Raw genomic sequence first — 22,939 nt, 5'->3', positions numbered from 1 at the left:
GCCTCTCCACCCCTCCCCCTCTCCTTCCTCTCTGTCTCTCTCTTCCCCTCCTGCAGCCAAGGCTCCATTGGAGCAAAGATGGCCCGGGCACTGGGGATGGCTCCTTGGCCTCTGCCCCAGTCGCTGGAGTGAGTGGCTCTGGTCGTGGCAGAGCAACCCCCCGGAGGGGCAGAGCACCCCCCCCTGGTGGGCAGAGCGTCGCCCCCTGGTGGGTGTGCCGGGTGGATCCCGGTCGGGTGCATGCAGGAGTCTGTCTCTCCCCGTTTCCAGCTTCAGAAAAATACAAAAAAATAAAAAAATTAAAAAAAAATAATTGTAAGAATTTATTTATTTTTTTTGGTCATTAAATTTCATATATTTGTGTTTTGGTTCATTTTTCAAATTGGATTATTTTTAGATATAATTGACATTCTTTTAGTTTCAGTGTATAAAATAATAATTCAATATAAGTATACATTGAGAAATCACACAATAGTCTAGTTAAGATCTATCACCATATATAATACATTTTTTTCTTGTGATGAGAACTTTTAAGATCTACTCTCTTAGCAACTTTCAAATATATATTATAGTATTATTAATTATCATCACCATATTATACATGACATCTCTATGACTTAATTATTTTATAAATAAATGTGTGTATCTTTTGACTCCTTTTATCCATTTTGCCCACCTCTGGAAACTACCTATCTGTTCTTTGTGTCTTTGAATTCAGTGTTTTAATTTGTTTTGAAAGGGGATAGATACCATATATAAGTGAGATCATATGGCATTTGACTTATTTTACTTAGCATAATACTCTCAAAGTTCATCCATGTTGTAAAAAATGTCAAGATTTCTTTCTTTTTCATGGCTAAATAATATTCCATTGTGTATGTGTGCATGTGTGCCTCATATATACTTAGGTTGTTTCCAGGTCTTGACTATTGTAAATAATGCTGCAATAAATATAAGGATGCTGATATTGTTTCAAGATAGTGATTTTATTTCCTCTGGATATACCCCAAAGTTGAATTTCTATATCACATAATTTAGTTCTATTTTTATTTTTTTTTTAAATGTCCATACTGTTTTCCACTGTTGTGGCATCAATTTTACTCTACCGACACTGCACGAGAGTTCTCTTTTCTCCACATCTTTGCTAACACTGGTTATTTCTTGCTTTTTTGATAATAGCTTTTCTAACAAATGAGACGTGACATCTCACTGTCACTTTGACTTGCATTTCCCTAATAATTAATAACTGAGCACCTTTTCATGTACCAGTTGACCATTTGTGTGTCTTCTTTTAAAATACAGTATATATAATTAGATCCTCCTCTTATTTTTTAATAGGACCTTTTTTTCTTTTTCACTATTAACTTGTGTGAGTTCTTTATATATTTTGGATATTAGCCCCTTATCAGATATACAATTTGCAAACATTTTCTCTCATTTAGTAGGCTGCCTTTTTGTTTTGTGGATGGCTTTCTTTGCTATGCAGAGCTTTTCAGTTTAATGTCCAAACTGGATTTTTGATGGCCAAAATTATTAAACCAAATCACTTGGGTTTTAGGACATTATACATCCTTTTGGAACATGTACAACCCCACTATGAAAGTACCCTACACAACTTAAAGTTCAAAAAAGTGCTTTTTTCACCTTTGTGACTCCAGTGCCTAATGCAGTACCTGTGAAATGCAGATGCTCAGTGATTGAGGATGAGGAAATGAATGAATGAATCAATGAATGAGAATGAAATTGCATCACGGTTTATTCCAGACAGATTTCATTTAACACTTCCCTGTGAATCAGAACAAGCCCTCAGTCAAACCACAGACTACATCAGTTGGCACAAGGATGTCATTGCTGGGGCAGTGTCTGGCTTCAGGGAAGCAGGGACACTAGCAAGGCTCAATGAGCACGTTATATCACGTAGTGATTTTAGCCAATTGCTAGCTTGGACTTCTTGTAGTTTCAGGAAAGCATAGCTTGATAATAAGTTTCTAATAGCTTTCAATCACCTATGATTCCAAGAGTGATCAGGCAATGCAAAGTGGCAGATACCTGTAAAATCATTAGTACTGTATTAGGTCTGACAGGCTATGAATCAGATTCAATAGTGACTCTCATAAGCCAAGACTAATGGCAGCCATTCTCACTTTTATAGTTCACTTTGACTGAAGCTTACTTGATTTTAAAAACATGATTGTGAAAAATTTAAAGATGAAATGACTATACATACATGCATACATAAAAACATACTTATGTAGAAACATAGATACATATACTCATATATGTTCCATAATATATACAGAAATGTGTATGTGTATACACATATATATGGAATAAATAAATATAAAATTATATACATGGAATTGTATGGGTTTTGCTATATAAGTATATATTTTTGTTTATACATTGCATATATTTGTGTGTGCATATATATATATATATACACATATATGATATATATAATAGTGACACCATTTCCTTATTCACCCAATGTATAATATGCACCTTAATCTTCAGGCCCGAAATTTGAAAAAAAAAAAAAGTATTACATAAAGTTGCTGAACTCAAGTTTTATTCATTATACAATTCATACAACTCCTCATCACTGTCAAAACTCCCATCCATTAGCTTGTCCTCATCTATGTCTGATGATGAATCACTGTCTTCAACAATGAGCGCAAAAACAAGTGGGAAATGCAAGTAAGAAAATCTATGACTACTGTATAAGATGCACCTAGTTTTTAGGCCCCAAAAGTCTCAAAAAAGGGTGCATCCTATACATGGGGAAGTACAGTACTATGTCTAGGCACTTTGCTATACATTTAGAATATAAAAAGTGAATCTTTTCCAGTCTCTGACTTCACAAAAATCACAATATACTAGGGAAAACAGACTCAAAAACCCATAAATGCAGTTTAAAGGGCAATATAGGTAAATTCTTAAGTGCTTAGGAAAAATATGCTTTAAGCATTCAGCAATGCCTTTTACTTGTCACATGTAGGTCTTTCTTCTTTTATCTAATCTTAATAATCTTCTAAGTAATGAGTTTGCAGATAATTTTTACTTTAATTAAATCTGAAAATGGTTGCAACTGTTGGTGGGAAGGTTTTGATTTATGCCTCTAAAAGCCATACCACCTTTTGCTTTTATCAGCAACATGTGAGAATTTGTTGCTTGAAGGAGAGGATTCTTTTTTAAATTCTTCCCTTTTCTCATATTGCAATTTGCGACATGGAATGATTTATTAATGTTTCTTTTTGTGATTTTTCTAACCTGTCACATTTACAAATATCCTAGTAATAGAGAATGCATATCACTTTGTATATACATTGCAAGTAAATATGCACACAAACATATGCATGTTCAGATGATAAAGATTATAGCATAACTGTCTGTATCATGATCTATGAGTACACATATGATTGTATTCTCTGAAATATTCTGAATATTCTGTCTCAGTGTTTTCATCTGTTACATAGGATTGCCATAAATTTTAAATAAGATAGCATGAGTAAGTGGTTTATAAAGTAAAATATACTATACAAGTATATATTTGCCAAGATGTGAGGGCCATTTGTTCACATGTCAGACTTTCACAGGTTTTCTAAACTACAAGAATAGCATCTACAGATGACCGCAAGAGAACACAAGTGTATCTTTGATGTTCTCTACCAAATTACATTTCCACCTCTTTCAAAAACCTAATTCTATTCCCTTTCCTGAATTGTTGTATGTATTTCAGTTTCTGTCTTTGCTTCTGTCTTTGAATTTGATACCTTTTCTGGAATCAGTATTGGTTCCTCCTGGGTAACTTGTGGAGAGCCAAATTCCCTTGAGTTGCTTATGCTGGCTAATCAATCTAAGTTGCCTCGTGACCACCTTTCCCAATTTGATGTAAAATCCTTCTGCCCTGAAGCTATCCCCTTCTTTCAAGTCCAAGCTCTTGTGATCACATGATGTTTTCATTGGGCTTGCCTAAGCATTTCTAAAAGGTACATTTCTAATAGTGTACATTTTTAGAATGATCCGACCCTATTTAATAATGGAAGAAATACTGAACATTGACCTTACAAAGTAAAGAAGGGTAGGAATTTTCTAGTCATACTCACTTAAAAACATTTTTTTAAACTTTAAACTTCTGTGGCTAGCAGCCTTCAAGACTCATCAGATAATTACGTAGCATTATTTCAAGTTCTCCTTTACAATAAAAAGGAGAACATTGGGTTTAACTAGAATCATGCAGACAGCTAAAATATGGTCTTTTGATGAAATGCTCCTACAGAATGCATTTTAGTGTGATGTTTAACACAATAAACTTTTATTTCAGAAAAACTTGAGTTTAAGTTTTGGCCATGATATTTAATGGATCTGTAATATTGGGCAAGTTACTTGGCCTTTCCAAGGCTCAGATTTCTCATATAAAATAGTCCTGGTTGACTAATTTTTTTGCTTAAAATGTTGAAAGATGCAAAAGAATGTCATTCCACTATAACAATAAGAATTTTAAAAACCAATGAAAGCATTATTTTTCTTAAGATCATTAGAGAGGTGAGACTTCTTTTCACATAATTTGATTTTCAAAGGCTGGGATACCCACTCCAAAGAGAAATGAAACAAATAAACTGCTTCACCTTTGGAGGAACATGGAAGGAAGAGGTGACTGCCAGTAACAGCAGGCAAGGAGAAAATAGCCAAAATTTTAACACATTTTTAAAGGCCAAGTATGAGTTAGTATGACAGTAAAATCCCCAGGAGTTCCAAATACAAGTGGAGTCTGTACTTTCTCAAAAGTGTTTTTCCCAGGCTCCCACTGGTGCTCACAAAAAATACTCAGGGAAGAGAACAACTAACTGAACTCTCCTCTATGGGACATCTTTACGTTTCTCAAATAAAGTAAAAGTCATAAGATCCCTGGGAAGGGAAGGGTAACACTCCTGATCCCCTTTCCTTCAAAAACACAAAGTACTTAGGGAAATGTCTAACAATATAATTGAAAGATTTGTATGGTAAAAATAACAAAATGTTGTTGAGAGAATTTAAAGAAGACCCAAATAAAGAGATATATATGTTCATGATTTTGAAATCTCAATATTTTTGAAATATTAATTTTCCCCAAATTCATCTATGAAATCAGTGCAATCCCAATCAAAATCTCAGAAGGATTTTTAATAGAACTTTTCAGGCTGATTTAAAATTTTATATGGAAAAACAAAGGCCAAGAGTAGCCAAACAATGTTGAAAAAGAAGTACAAAGTTGGATTTATATGGCTTGATTTTAAGGTTTTATTTACTAAAAGGGTAAATAAATTATACTTTAATAAATCTGACTTTAAAAAATGGACATAATGAAGTCCTTACTTCAAAGAGTTGCTTCACGAATTGAATGAGGTGGCAGTACCAGCACAGAGGAAGTGCCCAATAAACAGTAACTGTTGACATTGGCATTTGTTATTTGTTAGAGAGTCATAAAGAATTATTCCTATTCCTCTCCTGCCTCCTTCTCCTGCCATCAATGTTCTTGCATTAAAATGGGTCTTTTAATGTGGGACAGTAAGAGATCTCTATTTCCTGGGTACTCTAGAGATTCAAATCATTACTAAGTCTTAGATATGTATTCTGATATACCAGCCTCAAAACTGGACATCACTGATTGTACCTGGTCAGTGGTGAGTGCAAATGTGGAGGCTTGGCTAAAAGAACCGTGTCCCTGGAGAGATAATATAGCAGCACCCTGATTTCTTCCTCGTAACACACATGCAATTTAAGACTTGAAGCAGATTTGCTATAAAGCAACCCAAGCTTCAGAACCCCTTGCTTGCACTAGTGTCTTTTAAGGCCCCTAGGAGGAGTTCTGGTAATAAATTGACCCAATCATAGGTTGCTGTGGATTTAGTAAAAATAATATATTTTAACCACTGGTTCCTCCCCTCTGTCATACTTTCTTTCATGTCAGATAGGATTAGAGTGGCAATAGTTTGGTTTTTTTTTTTTTGTTTGTTTGTTTGTTGTTTTTTTTTTTTGTATCTTTCTGAAGCTGGAAATGGGGAGGCAGTCAGACAGACTCCCACATGCGCCCGACCGGGATGTGCCCACCCGGGATCCACCCGGCACGCCCACCAGGGGGCGATGCTATGCCCTTCCGGGGCATTGCTCTGTTGCGACCAGAGCCACTCTAGCGCCTGAGGCAAAGGCCATGGAGCCATCCCCAGCGCCCGGGCCATCTTTTGCTCCAATGGAGCACCAGCTGCGGGAGGGGAAGAGAAAGACAGAGAGAAAGGAGAGGGGGAGGGGTGGAGAAGCAGTTGGGTGCTTCTCCTGTGTGCCCTGGCTGGGAATTGAACTCGGGACTCCTGCTAGCCAGGCCGACGCTCTACCACTGAGCAAACCGACCAGGGCCAATAGTTTGGTTTTTTTAAAAATATTTCTCTCTTTTTGCTAGAGGAAGTTGAGTTGAAAATTGATTTTTATTTTTTAGTTGCTTCCAAGTATAATTAACATATTGTTAATCTGGGTTTGAATGCCTTCCAAGAATGTTCCTACTGCCCACTATACTAACTTACCTGGCATCCCAACAGAAAGGTGCTGGGGTGTAGATCATGTGATATGAACATGAACTATAGCGTTCAACAATAAAAGATATTTGGGTAGTGGTAGAGAAACAAAGTTTGAAATATGTGATGATAGAAGATAGTTTGAAATGTTTTCTAAACATTAGATGTATAAAATTTTAAGGAAGAAGTTGGAATAATGTTTTTGGAGATAGCTAGTCAAAATGGACATATTAGTCATACAACTGCAGTGTATACAATTACATTTTCACAGAAGTATACATATGTATATATTTAAAGGGAAATGTGTAGAATAGACTTTATCAGAATTCTTATATTTCTAGGTAGTATGAAATATAAGAATAAACCTGGAGCAGTATGAAAAAGAGTGGGTACAGCCCTGGGTAAGTGCATCCACTGCATCTGATCATACTGTGTGTATCTGATGTATCTTAGATAAACAGAGCCTGGCAGTGCCTGAAAAACCAATGTGAAAAATTGCCACACATGCGGTTTGAAGAAACAAGTGTCCCAATAACAAAGTGTCTACACCCATTAATCAATAATTAAAGGTAGGCAGTATGTAAGAACAATTTGATTACATAGTATCTGGTCAATGCAATATAGAGGACATTTTAAAATGCATTTGAATTTCTCCTGTAAATGCCATAACGTCAATTTATTTTCAAAATTATTGGTCATATTATAAAGCAATGTAAAGATGAAAGATAAAGTATGTGTGTCGTAACTACATGATCTGGGCATATGATGCTTCATCAAAGCCACTAGTAATTATTGTTTCACTACTGTAAGTTTGGTGAAATATTGAGTTTTTAATATATACAACTGTAATTGTTGATACCTCTGTCTATGGATTACTAAAGATGCCTTTTGGGAGTGTCTAGGGGGAGATGGAGTACACTGACAAGGGTCTTTGAGCAGCAGACATTTGTTTTTGTTGAAAACTTCTCCTTTTTTGGCAGTACCTTCTCAGACTGCCTTGCTTCAAGTTTAGTTCTCAGACACCCCCTCCCTTTTACGTCTGCAGACTAGGTCGATCTACTTGCTCTCCTCAAATCCCTAAGAGAACTTCCAATTACTTAGATATCTGCAAATGTGTTTCTTATTGTTTATTTGTAAAATAAAAATGATGCCAGGTGCCACTGTCATTAGTGAAAGGAAACACCCGAACAGAATATCCTTCCTTGTTCTTTCCTGGCAAGATCCTAAGTTAAGAAATGAATAATACTTCATCTTGCAATCTTAGAAGTCTAGATATTTAGACATGACAGCATGTATAATTATTGTGGCATTAAATAGCTACTGGATGTGTTATAAAGAATAAAAATATTTCATATTCAATAATTTTCAATATCCTTTATACCTTGACTTTGAAATATCTGAACCTAGGACTTCTTATCATCCATATGTCCTATTCTGTAAATAAATACTTTGTTTAAGCACCTGAGTCATGTAGATTATGAAGATATTATAGTGCAATTTATATTTTCTCTGTTTTGTGGCACTTCACATTTAGTGCTTTACAATGATTTAAATATGTGGGGGGTTTATTTTCCTCAACAAGAGGTCAGAAATGTGTCCAAGGCTCATATAGTAGCTCCATGATGGCATTAGTGACTCAGACTCCTGTAAACTTTCCACTTTATTCTCATTGTTACCTCAGAATCACAAGATGGCTGCTTCACTCCCAGCACCACATTGTAAGGGAAAATATAATGTGCAGCTTTCTAGCTGCAAGGGAGGCTGAAAGTGAAGTTCAGTATGTGTGTGTATGTATGCATGTGTGAATGCTTATATCTTTAAGGACACCACATTGCTGTCACAAACAAATTATGATTGAAGGAAGAGGAGAATGGCTCTTGAGTAAGAACTAGGTAAGATCTGCCATACATAGTAGTTTTATAGTAGTCGTATAGGATGACTGTTATTATCCTAAAAGAACAGTAAAAGAGAAGTTAAACAACCTTGCAAATAAGTTGCAAAAAGTAAGTTTGCAACCAAGAAATCTCATTTGGTGGGAAATTATTACAAAGAACTTGTCGGTAATATGCTAAAGGAAATATGCAAGAATTATAAGGAACTTTCACAGGCTTAGAATTGTTTGTGCTTCACAATTTTCTCCAATTCATGAGTGTTTTTACACTTCCATCCTGCTAGTCTTCTCTGGATTGCGCTAACACTCCTTGGGGCTTTGTTCTTATTGCCTCCTCTTTTGAAACCTTTTCATCTGGCGTCTAGGCTGTCCAGATTCTCCTTTTCCTTCATGTTTCAGCTAAAATGCCATCTGCTCAGAGAGGCCTTCCACGAGCTCCCCATCTGCTCTTGCCTATTCCCAAGTCACTCTCTATCACGTTATACTGTGGTTTCTTTCTTAGCTTATTACTCTCCAAATTTGTTTATTTGTTTAACCCACTTGTTTATTTACTTATTTATCTCTGCATTTGTCCCCACCAGCATGTAAGTTCCTTGGAAGCATGAATTTTTCTCTTTCTTCCTGTTTACTGACCTTGCCTGGCATCAACTCCAATGCCTGATAAGTGGTAGACTCTGAAGATCTGTTTGTTTAATTTCTGAATGTGAGTACTCGAAAGGGAAAGGGGCTTGTGGAAGTAAGGTAAAAAGATGGGGGTGACATGCATGTTTCTTTCAGATATGGTCAGTATCTATGCTCCTGTAAAAACATGTGGGGGCAAGTGGCTGGATTTGGCCCCAGATAGATGGTTCTTCTACTAAGCACAATAAAGGCAGAGAGCGAGTGCAAACAATTAGCAGACTGAAGTCAAGCTATCAGAGCCTTTTGGCATAAGAGCAGTCTGGTTATTAATGGTGTTTACATGGAATGGTGGGAAGAGAAAGCACAGAATGTGCTGTGTCTCTTTGAACTCTCCGAGTGCTTATTGCATAGACATCCGGCATGTCTGGAAACAAAACACACAGCTGAGCAGAAGGCACCAGTTCTTAAGACATGTGGGTGACATGAAGTGCAGTTCTGAGAATATCCTAATTCAACCCAGAAAGCTCAGGAATGAACTCCTCAGAAATATTTAATTCCATGGTTATGAAGCATTTACTTGAGTTGAATAACTACAGTGTTTTCTCCTTGCAGAAGACTGGGAACACCCTTTCTGTTCTGAGCAGCATTTTCTTGCCCAGTTAGGAATTGTGACATTTTGCCTACAGATGTTATAAAGAACAGCAGAATCCAGTGAGCTTCTGAAGCAATTTGAAAGGTTAAAATTTTGAGTTAAGAATCAAGTTGGTGAATTGTGCTTTTGTCACCGATAAACATTTTATTTTCCTCAAATTATGGGCCAAAGTACATACTGTTGAAAAACTCTCTGTGTTCTTAAATTATGGAAGATTATTTCAATGACATTATATGATATTACATTGACTAGAGTGAGTTTTTTAGAAGGCAAAACCACATGCTATATTCTGTGTGGAGACTTTCCTCAGGCTTGTGTTGACAGTAATCTCAAGGTAATTCTTTGAAATAAAAACCTATAAAAAATGTTGTGACAGGACGAAGAGATAACATGTGTGGCTGAGGAAATAAAACTAAAGTGTTTATTTTTCTGATAAAATAGAAGAGCCTCTTCTTTCCCAGTTGTAACACAGTAACTCAGTTCAGTGAACTATATAATCTCTCTGGAGCTTAATTAGAAACCTTGTAAACTGAGTGCGAGAGGCCAGAATATATGTTGGATGAACACACACACACACACACACACACACACACACATACACACACACACACACACACAAAGGCTTTTGATAAAAACAGGAACTCCCCCTGAATTATCTTACAAGGGGGTCTAATGACTTTGTAATTGAATTATCCAGTTTGGGTTCAGAAAAGAGAAACTTCTGTGCCTATAAGATGATGTGAAATGTGGACTTCACATGTTTCAACAGAAGCATTCTTCTGTTGCTCCCCAAATTTCAGAGGCACAAAATACATTGATCCTGATTCTCCCAGTAGCTGATTTGTGGGCTGTGCATTAAAGCATTCCAGTGATTTCCTAAATTGTACCTAATGAGCTAAAAAAGTTAATACCCAACTTCTCCCAGCGTGTAGAGATACTCTAGTTCAATTAAAAAACAAAACAAAACAAAAAGACAGAAAAAGAAAGAAAAACAAACAAACAGGGGATGTCAGGAAGGAATCTAATCTCACTGTTTCTTTGAGTAATTGCATGCAATAACCCCTCCATCGGTGGTGGGGGCATTACAAGGGGGAGACTCTCTTCAAAGGGGGCTAGTTGATTTCCCATTTCTTGAAAAGATAGAATCCATGTTCTACATGCAGGTGATGAACTGTGGGTCCCATCTAAATATCTTTTTCCCATTTCCTTTTCCTTTTTCTTCCACGTTGTTTTCCCCCTCTTTGCTCTGTCTTAATGTGAAATTTTACTGCTTTTACATTTAATTTATAAATTTCCATTTTGGAGTTAAGATTTAATGAAGGCTGGTCTCCATTTTGAAACCCAGTTTGATTTATTTAAAAAGCCTGTTTTCTGAGCATCAATGTTTGTTGAGAAAAATGCTTCTTGCCCTGGAGTTTAGAGAATCTAATGGTATTATTGAAGGACTGGAATGGTTGCTCTAAAATTTAAAGTGCATTTTTTATTCATGTGATTGTCTTTTTTTGAGGGGATTGAGATTTTCAAACTCTATGACATGGATAATAATAAATAAATGAATAAATGAATGTATTTTTTTAAGTGGCAGTTTGTGACCATAAAAACGTACAAAGGACTAATACTTAATCAAATTCCTTTAGTAAATTCATCTTTTAAATTTACCACATCTCCCATTTTTAAAGTATGTTGGAAGATATGTTCATTCAAATAAATGCACTTGGGAAATATTTTTCTACTTTTGAACTTTTTACATCATTGCATGATGACAATGCAAATAATCCTACGTGTTTTTCAATGTTGGTTTTGTTTTTTGTATGTGTTTTTTAATGCTGGTTTGATGGTTTTTGCCTATTATATTTTAAGGTATTCAATTAGCATTTTTTCTGTAGTACCTTCTCCTTGTAAAAGCACTAAACTAGAGACTAACACATAGTTCCTATCTTTAATAACAATAGTTGAAAAAAATGAAAAGTGAGTTGGGGCCTTGTGTGATAGGGAAAACATTTAAACTGAATTTGATTGATGATAGAAAGTCATTGAGAGTTTCAAAGTAAAAAGAGTCATACTGTGATTGTGCTTTAGGAAAATATTCTGAAAACTATGTAAGAATAAATCACAGAGAAAGTCCAAAAGGCGATGTAGGTTAGTTGTATAAATTACTAATGATTATAATCTTTACCATTTCATTTAATGCCTATTTTGGATTAGAATTTCTACATATATAATTTTTATTTCTCTTAAACATCTTAGAAGAGAAGTATATCCATTTTTAATAATTAAGAATTTGAAGCTCAGTGACTTACTCATAGCCGAGCCACATAGAATTATATACCTTGACTTATACCAGGATATAGCTACTAAGTAGGATATGCAATTTTTAATGTCACGTTTCTCTAAATCCAGAGTTCATAACAGACAGTAAGACCTGCATTGTTCTTAATAAAATGTGCGACTTTGGAAAGGTCTCTCAATTTTCCCAGAACTTAGTTTCTCTTTATGATGAGACAAATCAAACTCTTAAATTCTACAATCTACCCATTCTCATACTTCTAGTTCTCACTGTGGCCAATGCTATGTTACATCCTATGTGAGAAGGGAATCAAATAGAAAACAATATGAAATTTTGTCAGAACTTATTTTTTAAGTAACTGAGTGAACTCTTCAGGCTGAATTATAATGAATTTGAGTAATTTCTAATAATACAACTTTTATAATTAAAATAATATTATGGGAAATTTATATTTACACATGCCAATTCTATTGGAGTAAAATAATATTTCACTGTAATTTTATAAGAGGTACATTTAAAAAGATCCACTCAAAGATATTTCACCTGCAGACATTCTGAAGTTAAAAAAACAAAGTTTGAGAAAACCTATGAAGGCCCTAAAACCCTTATTACTTCAGTTCAGCAAGGAATCAAGAGCAGAGTTCGTCAAAGAAATAATTGAAGACACCCTGGGAAGAGGGGATTGAGGTTTTCAAGTTTATTATAAATCATTCAGTGCCTTTGGCAAAGCCTTGCTGGAAATTATAAAGCTGAATATTATAATGTAATTTAAGTGCTCACTGAGGACTTAATTTTAATTCTGGTGGGAATTTTACCCAAGAAAGGACTGCAGAACTGAATCCCAAGAGACAGATTCTGTTGATCATGATAATGTTTTGCCTTTAGCAAAAAAGGTGAGCTGCTGTTTTGAGCCCAGATGAGCAGCTTTTTAGAAGCACTACCTCTATTTCTTTTATACAGAACGGGAGTAAACCAAGGAGACGATATGGAATATATTCCTCTTCTGGAAATAAGGACAAAAGAGAGTACCTTTATTTGTATAGGACTGAACTCAGAAATCATTTCTGAAATCTGTATCAAGTGTTTCTAAATGGTATAGGCGAGTGCATCAGTGATGGCTCAGTAGGTCTGAACCTGTCTGAAAATCAGAGCAATTGGAAAATGTTTGTGCTCACTCACCTCCTGACAAAGGAAACAATAACTAACACAGTAGGAAGCTACAGCTATCTTCTGACACATTATGTTTTCAGTCCACAAATGTCAACTGAAACCAATGAATGGAGATGAATGAAAAATAGCAGGGGTCCTGAAACACACAAGAGGAGAAAAAGCCCCAGATACCAAAAAGGCCGAGGTTCTTCAAAGCCCAACAAGCTGCAACACAGACCTTGGCAAAGTCAAGAGCATGTGTTCTGTGGTAAGGTAATGGTCTTATAATTGACCAGGCAGAGAAACCTAAAACCTCTCATTTGAGCTATTACCACAACATGTGAATTCTTTGCAAGAAGCCCTTAGAGAGAAGAGCTATAGTAAAACTTAGAATTGACAATGGGGAACATTTTTTTTTCATTTTCTCTTGCATGAGGTTTTAGAACTGTTTCTATATATGTCGGCATTGCTGATTCCAAATCTGAAATCCGTTTTTTGGTTCATGCTCAAGTTTTTATGCAACTTAATTTCTTTTTGTTACAGTTAATGGCATGCATTGGTTTTTAAATTGGAGTTAAAGAGCAATGACTCTTGGATTGAACATAACCACAAGGCAATTAATGTTTTACAAACATCACTTTTACATAATTGTAGTTGTTTTTAAATGTAAAAAATTATTATCTGATAAAAACACCCTCTTATTTTGTTTTAAGATTGAATCATGGCTTCTTCGAGTAGGCATAAATGTAAGAATAGTTCTGACACCATCTGTTATATATGTGGCTGTTACACACTTTAACGTCAAAGGCGCAATATTTCATCATTTGTGACACGGGCATATATTGCCTATTTTCAGCGGTTCCAATTGGTTATTCAACTCATTTGTGAGAAGATTATAATGACATAAAAATTGTGCTTGACTTTCTGAAGTATGAGGAGCTTAACTGGATCATTTGTGTGGATCTTAAAATGGTAAATTTCCTGCTAGGACAACAGAAAGGTTTCACGAAGTATTCTTGCTTTCTGGGTGGGACAGCTGAGCTCAGGAGAAACACTGGACACAGAAGGAGTGGCCAAAACATGAAGCTCTGGAAGTAGGGATGCAAAATATTGTGAATGAACCTGTAGTTAATTGAGACAGGATCATTTTTCCCCCACTTCACATCAAACTTGGCTTAATGAAGCAGTTTGTTCAGGTTTCAAATAGAGAAAGTGAATACTTTCAACATATTATTTCTGCTTTTCCTGCTTTGTCTTTCAAGAAAATAAAAGCAGGTGTATTCGATAGACCTCAAATTCAAACCCTCATATGTGACAAAGAATTTGCCAGGAAGATGAATAAGGAGGAGAAAGCAGCATGGCAGTCTCTTGTGGCAGTTACAAAGAACTTTCTTGGCAACAAAAAAGCAGAAAACTATGAACTTCTGGTTCAAAGGATGCTGTTGGCTTTCCGCGACATTGGACATAACATGAGCATTAAGATTCACTTCCTTAACAGTCACCTTGATAAGTTTCCTGAAAATCTTGGAGCTGTTAGTGGTGAGAAGACTACTGCTGGAGCATCAAAGGAGATTGTCCTCAACAAGCACACAAAATACAAGAGCTACAAACTCAAATTTTTGCCTGAATAGAATTTAAATAAGATTTACACAATTTTTTTGATTATAGTAAGTGTTTTAATATGTTCTATTTTGAAATTGTAGACAAATTCTGATGCAATCATATCTTTTAATGTATTAATATATTTACTGCACTATATAAATTATTATATTTTCTCAAAGATGATGCCCAAGAAGACATTCTAATTCATTATGTTAAACTAAATGCTGAAAATTTTACAATAAGATGAAAGCCTAAAATCTTGACTTGCAAAAAAGCTGTAGCTTACAGAGAAAATCTAATGTCAGATTTGAGATCAGTACACTCGAATTAGATAAGAACAAGTGTTTTTGTGATGCAACAAAAGTTTTGTTCCCCAGTGTATTCCATTTCTTTGTTATTTGAAAATGTAAAGAAAGACTCCAGGTGTATAATATTTAAGGGGGGGCAGAAACTTCTAGAATTCAAATTTACTAGGACTGATTGTATAAATTTTGCATCAAATATCCTGTGGCAGTAAAAAAAAAAAAAAAAAAGAATCCTTGAAAACTTGTGAGAGTTGAAGACAACTGATCATTGATGATGTAATTAGCTTTAGAGTAGCATCCTTCTCGGAGTTTCACCATATCACTGGTTTTTGGAGTGAATATGAAATTTTTAAAAGACAAACATTTCTTAATTAGTGTAGTTAGAAAAGCATGCTTATTTGGAACTGAAGGGGAAGGTAAAAAAAAATGGGAGTTATCCTTCATAACTTTTAAAAGTTTTTTGGTTATTTGAGGCAATAGTACATTTTGGAAGTCTACCAAGGGAAGTCACTTTGATCAGGTGAAAAAACTGAGTTTATTGTATGTATTGGACCTTAGAATTTCCCCATTCTTCCAAGTTCCCTATTTTCATTTATTATCTTCTTTGAAGTAGTCTGTATTAAAAACTTGACTATCTTTCAAATAGGTGAACAGAATAACACTAGTGTCTTGCAAGAGCCAAGAAAGATTAATCTTGCCATTTCATGACATTAGGGGGCCCTGAGTTAATATAAAGCACCAAGTTTTGTAACTGTTTTCATGTTTTAGAAAGGGTGTTAGTATTTTAAATTATTTTATTGTTATAACTAATTTTTAAATTATATTTTCAATAATATTAATAATCTTATAGTCAAACTGGTCACATTTTAAAAATTGTGCGGCTAACTTCATTAATCAGGAATATAGCACTCTAAGTTAGATATAACTGGTTTCAAAGGCGAGAAGGTGGCAAGGGGGAAGGGAAGGGCTTCATGTTATTTAACTGGATTCCCCATGCTGCTCATTTGAGTAGAAGAATTGCATTTGGACCTTAAAGAGGGGAGAAATAATTAAAACAAGTTTTAGAAATTTCTTATATTTGTGGCAGGTATTTTATAAGATAGGCTATTTTTATATTTGTATATAAACCGTAGATCTTTCTCTTCTAAGAATCTAAGATTTTATACAAACTCTTTTCAACCCTATGAAATTTGGCTGCTGGTGAAACAGTATAGAGACTAATATATATCCCCATGTTAGCTAAAAGGAAGCTTTAAAAAGTCGGGTAGGTAAATAGGTTTCATTATTCATTAATAACTCATAGTTAATAAATGGACAAAAATAGATCTTCTCTAATTTTTTTCAGCACTTAGCTTGACGACTGACCCATGATTAATAAAAAAATGACTTCCTTCAAAATTAGATTATACTGACTTTTTTCTCTAGCACTTGAAGTTCCTCTGGGAGGAAACCCAATGAAATATGTGCTACACTGAAATTACTATAAAATATTATGCACTTACAGCTTCCCTTTTAGTTCTACAAAACTTTACTTTAGTCCTATAGATATTATTATCTGATGGATTAGCAAGAGCAGGCAAAATACAAGGGGGCAAAAGTAAGTCTACAGTTCTGAGTACATGAAACAGAGTTGACTCTTGTATTATTTATAATCATTGTATTATTTATCTGTATTACACCTGTAAACCTACTTTTGCACACCCCTGTCTATTGTTGGAGAAAAGCAAAGAGAACAAGATTTGGTGCTACTAAGCTATATTAACAGCTTTCTCTAGCTTTATTTTTAAAAATTGATGCAATAAATGTCATTTTAAATAATTCATCATACATTTAATCTGGTGGAATAGGGCTTTGGCAATTTATTCTTGAACATAATGTTTCTTAATGAGGTTTTCATAAATGAAATTCATTAGTATTTAGGAAAAAGAAAAATAAGTGTATTTGTAGTTTTATATTGTTAAGCTTATGATTTGTTGGTATACTAAAGTAAATAAATATGTTGTTTACACTAAGATTAATTCTACATACATTATAAAAGTGAATTGTTTAATTTTTCAAATTTTATTTTTAATGGGATTATTACTGATTATATATGTATCTAAGAAGTCATTTTTCACTTTTTGTATCTAAGAGATCATTCCTCACATATTAGTCATACGAGATACTAGTTTATAATGTTTTAAATCTTTATTTGGTGATTTTTAATGTTCCCAGAGATTAATTCATCCATTCATTTATTCATGTATTCATTCATGTATTCATTCATTCATTCACTCATTCATTCAAAGATATGTATGACATGCCTAATATGTGCCAGGTACTAATTATGTTCTGGAAGTACAATGATGAAAAGACATAGTTCTTACCCTCCAACAGTGCTGCTGCCTGAGAGAATGATGAAAAGGCATTTTAAAGGTTTAGCAATGCCTAAATTTAGGGACAACACCCTGTAAGGTTGGAATGTACTCCTTCTGGATGTGTATATAAACCAAATTGATGGTCAGTGTATGGTGCTGTAACCCAAAAAGCCAGACTATATGGGTTCAGGAACCAAGAAGTAGAATGGCCCCTTTGTTATCACACAGAGTGACCTACTTGTGGAGTTTGTGCTTCCCATGGCCACAATGTAGGCTCTGCTGGCTTAAGAGTCTGGTTTCCATGGGGGCAGAAAGGCACTTCACTAGGCACTTCAAATAGTAAGTGGTTCACAGCCTTGAAACTATGACTACCGCTTGGTCATTGTTGGCTTTTCATGCAAGTGGCGCCAAAGGCAGAGAAGACATTCATTACGTTGGTGGGATGAATTGAACCTGATTACCATGAGCAGCTATGATTGCTGCTGCATAATCGTGCCATTGGAGGTCATATTTAGAACCCAGGCACTTCACTGGCGCCTTCCTAGTAATAACAGAAAGTGGACTATTGTGAAGACAATGAGCTGACCAGAGTATAGTAATTAAACACTCTAATGTCTTGGGGCTGAAAGTCTGGGTCATCCCACCAGACAAATGAATTTAGACCAACTGGAGTGGTGAGTACAAATGGGGGAAACACAGAATGGGTGTGTGTGGAGGAAAAGAATGGTTAAGTCATTTGTTGCCCAGAAACCAGCTGCAGCAACAGGGACTCTAGCTTTTTCCACTAATTTTTTTTATACAGTATTGAGTCTGTTGTAGAAATTGTCACTACCTTGAAGTCTCTGTGAAAGGTCTAAGTGATACAAGAGGTAGGCTTTGTCAAAAATCTCTTATGTCCCACCTCACATTTTCTCATTCAAACTTTTTATTGCATCCATTTATATAGCAACAAGCTGATAGCAGGTGTAACCAGCTAGCACCTACTCCCAACTTTTGGCTCAGACTATTTTGTGTGGACTACCTATGGGACTAATTAATCACACTCTAATAAGAACCTATATATCACTCAGGTAGATAGTTATGAGCTATTATACAAGGCTCTCTAGAGGGTTCTTAATGATATTAAGCCCTAATTACCCACACTAGTCACCAATTTGATTATGCACTGATATATATTATTTTCCTTTTTTCCCATTTCATCCTTTTCATTTTTTCACTTCTGATTCTTGCTATACTTCCAAAAATAAATTAACTACATGCAAGCTCCAGTCATGGGCTTTATTCTTTATTTTCCTCAGGGAGAGGGGAGATATGGGAAATGATGGTAAAAAGACTTTTGAAGAAAAATATAGTAAGGAATGAGGTACAGTATATCTCCCATCCAAGTACTAACTACTAACCAGGCCCGACCCTGCTTAGCTTCCGAGATCAGACGAGATCGGGCGCGTTCAGGGTGGTATGGCCGTAGACGCTAAGGTACAGTATATCAAGAAGAAAAGAGGAATTGGTGACATTTGAGGAGAGATATAAGAATAAAGAATAGACATGTGAATATTTAATAGAAGAACATTAAAGGCAATGGAACAATAAGTACAAAGACCCTGTGAAAGTTTACCTGGCATATTTGAGGAACAGTAGTGTGGCCAGTGTGACTGGTGCAGAATGAATAACAAAGAGCATAATAAGAAGTAAGTTTCTAGAGCCTATTGGGCCAGATGGAATAGAAGATTTAAGTGTATATATACTAACATATTTACCATCTCTGGGCTCTCATTTATAAATGGGAATAATAATGCTGACTTCCTGTGGTCATGCATAGGAGATGATCATGAAGAATTCAAGATAATGTAGTGTTTATGGGGGAAATCAGCCTGCTTATCTATCTATCTACCTTTCGATCACCTATCCAATTAATCTACATTTCACTTCTTAATTCTCTCACTCTCTTCCATCTCCATCTAACTTGCTAGTACAGCACTCTCTGATACAGTCTGCTGTGGATTTTGGCCATGTGGGTTGCAATGAAAAGGCATTGGAGAGCTGAAAGCCTTCAGGGAATGGGACTCTCACACCTATATATGGGTCACATCACAACATTTGCCTCCTTTTCTCATTCTGTGTCTCCCTTCAGTCTCAGGAGTTCTGTTCTCTGTTAGCCTAAAAACATTGTACTGCAAAGGAAACTTACATCCTGATCACTTAGAGAGGCATAAGCTTACAGCCTAAGCAGTACAATGTACTTTCTTGAAAAGAGTCTATAAAACTTGTGAGGACCTTGACCCTATCATGTATTATTAGTAGCAGGAAAGTTCTTACTTTGTTGAACCGGTTTTCATATTATTCTTTTTATTCAGTCTATGAATAAGATGTGAGTCACTATTATTGGATAAAATAAGGTAAGGGTGAGTAAGCTGACTCTCATCAGAACATGTGTAAATTATTTGGCACTTCCTTGAGCAACCATCTTTATGATATCTTATGAAGCTACTTTCTATTCCACACTTTGGCTACTCAAATATCTGTTCATTTTCTATCTGGCGACTTCACTTCCACTGAGTACAATGCTGTGAATTCTACTGCTTATAGACTATATGAGATCTATTCATTAATCTATTTTCCAGGAAATGGTTAATTTTATAGAGTTGTAAAAATTGTTACAATTGTGACTTTGGAGATATTTATACGTTGTTATCCTTCTTCAAAATTTTTTTCTGATGCTTTTTACTGAGGTAGCGTGGGTCTCTCACTCTTTCTTTCAGCAAGTATCTGATTATGCCTTGTGTAGGATCACGTACTAAGGATATAATTGCATACAGAACTTGAATTTCCATGGAGCTTGGAGTCTTGGAATAGGGCTATTGAAAATCAGTCAAGGCAAAGGAGAAGTACAAGGGTCAGAGGATCTGATAACAGAGGGACGGACTGTGCATAGGCAGTTCTGTGAGTCTGTTGTACGATGCTCCTCATTTGTCTACTTTTCTTGCCATTTAAACTCTGCTACCAATAAGTGGAATAAATTAGTGACAAACTGTGGGAAGACATAATTTGCCTTGTAAAACAAGACAACATGCCCTTGGGAAACTTGGGGAGGAGGAAGTTCAACAGAGGACTTCTGTAATGGGAGAAGTGCCTTAAAGATGGGCTTTCAGAGACTCAACTTGGGTTCTGAATTATGCTGTTGGTTTTAATCTGGAATTAAACTAATAGGATAGCTGCCAAATTATTTTCTCCTACTTTATCCTCCTACTTACATCCATGCCCCAGTAAAACTAAAACCAGATGAAATATAAATTCTCTCTTAGATAAAATTGGCTCTTATTTGGTGACACTTTGAGTTATAGGGTACTGACACAACTCCAAAATTGATGCATAAAATTATAGGTAGTAAATAAAGCCCAAATCACGAAATGTCTCTTGTGGTCTATATATTGCAAAGTTCAGGCTCCCACAAATCATGCCAGGAGTAGGAATTCCAAACATGAGAACTTCAGCAAGAGGAAATCTAAACTAAGAACAAACAAAAAATAAATAGTTAATAGGAATCTTAAAACTGGAGAAGATTTTAATGCCAAGCATTAAAAAATATACCTGAGTAACCCAATGTGAGCATACATTTATATGCTTGTGTTTGACTGATGTTCATCTATATAACATTATAAAAAAAGATTAAAGAAATTTGAAAACTGATTTTGGAATCTGAACAATTGGGACAAACTTTTGAATGCTCATGACACTATTCTAAATAAAGAGATGTTATTGTCATTTCTTTGACCGTTTCAATAATTGAGTATACAAATCAAATACTTTATTTTCCAAAGTAGAATTTTTTGTTTAAATACATTTAAGTACATTCACTGATATGTAAAAATGCCATGTTTTGGGTAAATGAATGAATAATTTTTTAAAGTAAATAAGTATATACCTTTTATCATCACCTTTTATTTTTTCATTATTTTCTTCTTGTAGGACACTTTACCTCCTGGATTCCTTCCCTCCTAATTGACCACTTCCCAGTCCCATTTGTTGGATTCACTTATCTCCTGGTACTCTAAATGGTTAGGGCCTAAGTCTTTGGATGTCTCTTCATCTACATTCATGACCTCAGAGTCTCATAGTTTAAGATATCTCTGGTGAGGACCTGCTTGACCTATAGACTCCTAAATATAATTGTTTACTCAACCCTCCTCTTAGATGTCTAATGTCCAAACTTTTGACCCAACTATCCCAGCAAACTTGGCTTCTCCCATTTTTTTCTCTCCATTTAGTAAATGGCATCTCTATCCTTTCATTTGCTCAGATTAAAAACTTGGAATCATCTTTGACTTTCTCTCACATTTTTAAAATCCAATTTACCAACAAATCTTGTCTACACAATTTCTAAATCTATCCAGAATCCAACTTCTTCATTCTGCCTTCACGAATGATACAAGCCTGCATTTATCTCTTATCTGGATTATTTCAAAAGCTTTTAAACTAGTGCCTTTTCTTCCATTCTCACTGCCAACGATCTATTTTCAAGGTAATTTTGTTGCTCCTTTCTAAGTCATTAGGCAGATCGTGTCACTCTTCTACTTAAAATCAATTGGCAGCTCCCCATATGAACTGGGGTAAAAGCCATTCAGTGTACCCTCTACCATCCCAACCCTCCACACATACACGCCACCACCACTGTATCTCTGTCTTCATCAGCTGTAGCTCTCCTTTCCTTCCTTATTAGGCCTCAGCCGCATTGACCCCCACTGTTCTTCAAACACTCCAAGGTGGCTTTTATCCGGGGCTTTTGAATTTGCTTTTCTCTCTGCCTAGAACAGTGGTAGTCAACCTGGTCCCTACCACCCATTAGTGGGTGTTCCAGCTTTCATGGTGGGCGGTAGCAGAGCAACCAAAGTATAACTAAAAAGATAAAATTTAACTATAGTAAGTTGTTTTATAAAGATTTATTCTGTCAAACTTAGCAAAAATCTGACATAAAGTACTTGGTAAGTAATTATTATTATATGCTTTAACTTACTGTAACTCTGATTTATAAATTTTATAAAGTAAAGTTACTTCCCTACTTTATAAATCACCATTACTGTGGAACTGGTGGGCGGTTAGAAAATTTTACTACTAACAGAGATACAAAAATGGGCGGTAGGTATAAAAAGGTTGACTACACCTGGCCTAGAACATTCCCTCCCAACTCTTGCTTCCTCATTCCTTCTGAACCCTTTGCTCACATGCCACATTTTCCTAGAGGTTCTCCTTGACCATGCCCTTTTTTTTACTTTGTTTTTCTCCATGATGTTTATTATCAACTAACAAACTCTTGCTGTGTTGTATCTTCTTGCTACAATGTAAACTCCACTGGGGCAGATATTTGGTTGGTTTTGGCCACTGTTGTTTCCTTGCAGTGAAACTATGTTCTTAGAGAAAAGTTACTAATATGCACACATTAAAGAAGTTTGCATATTACACATTCAGTAACTGAAAGAGTCTTGTGTCATAATAAGGAATCCAGAAGGACTTGGTTTTGAAACAAATCATG

At 35.4% G+C, this 22,939-nt stretch overlaps 1 long non-coding RNA gene across 1 annotated transcript in view; it reads left to right on the top strand.

Moving 5' to 3' along the window:
* LOC136397720 (uncharacterized) overlaps positions 1-22,939 on the top strand; it is a 76,068-nt gene that overhangs the window by 20,064 nt on the left and 33,065 nt on the right. The window lies entirely within an intron of this gene.

Source organism: Saccopteryx leptura, chromosome 3 (genome assembly GCF_036850995.1).
Source record: "Saccopteryx leptura isolate mSacLep1 chromosome 3, mSacLep1_pri_phased_curated, whole genome shotgun sequence".
Taxonomy (NCBI): Eukaryota; Metazoa; Chordata; class Mammalia; order Chiroptera; family Emballonuridae; genus Saccopteryx; species Saccopteryx leptura.
The sequence above is the reverse complement of the archived record's forward strand: the minus strand, read 5'-3'. Positions and strand labels throughout refer to the sequence as shown.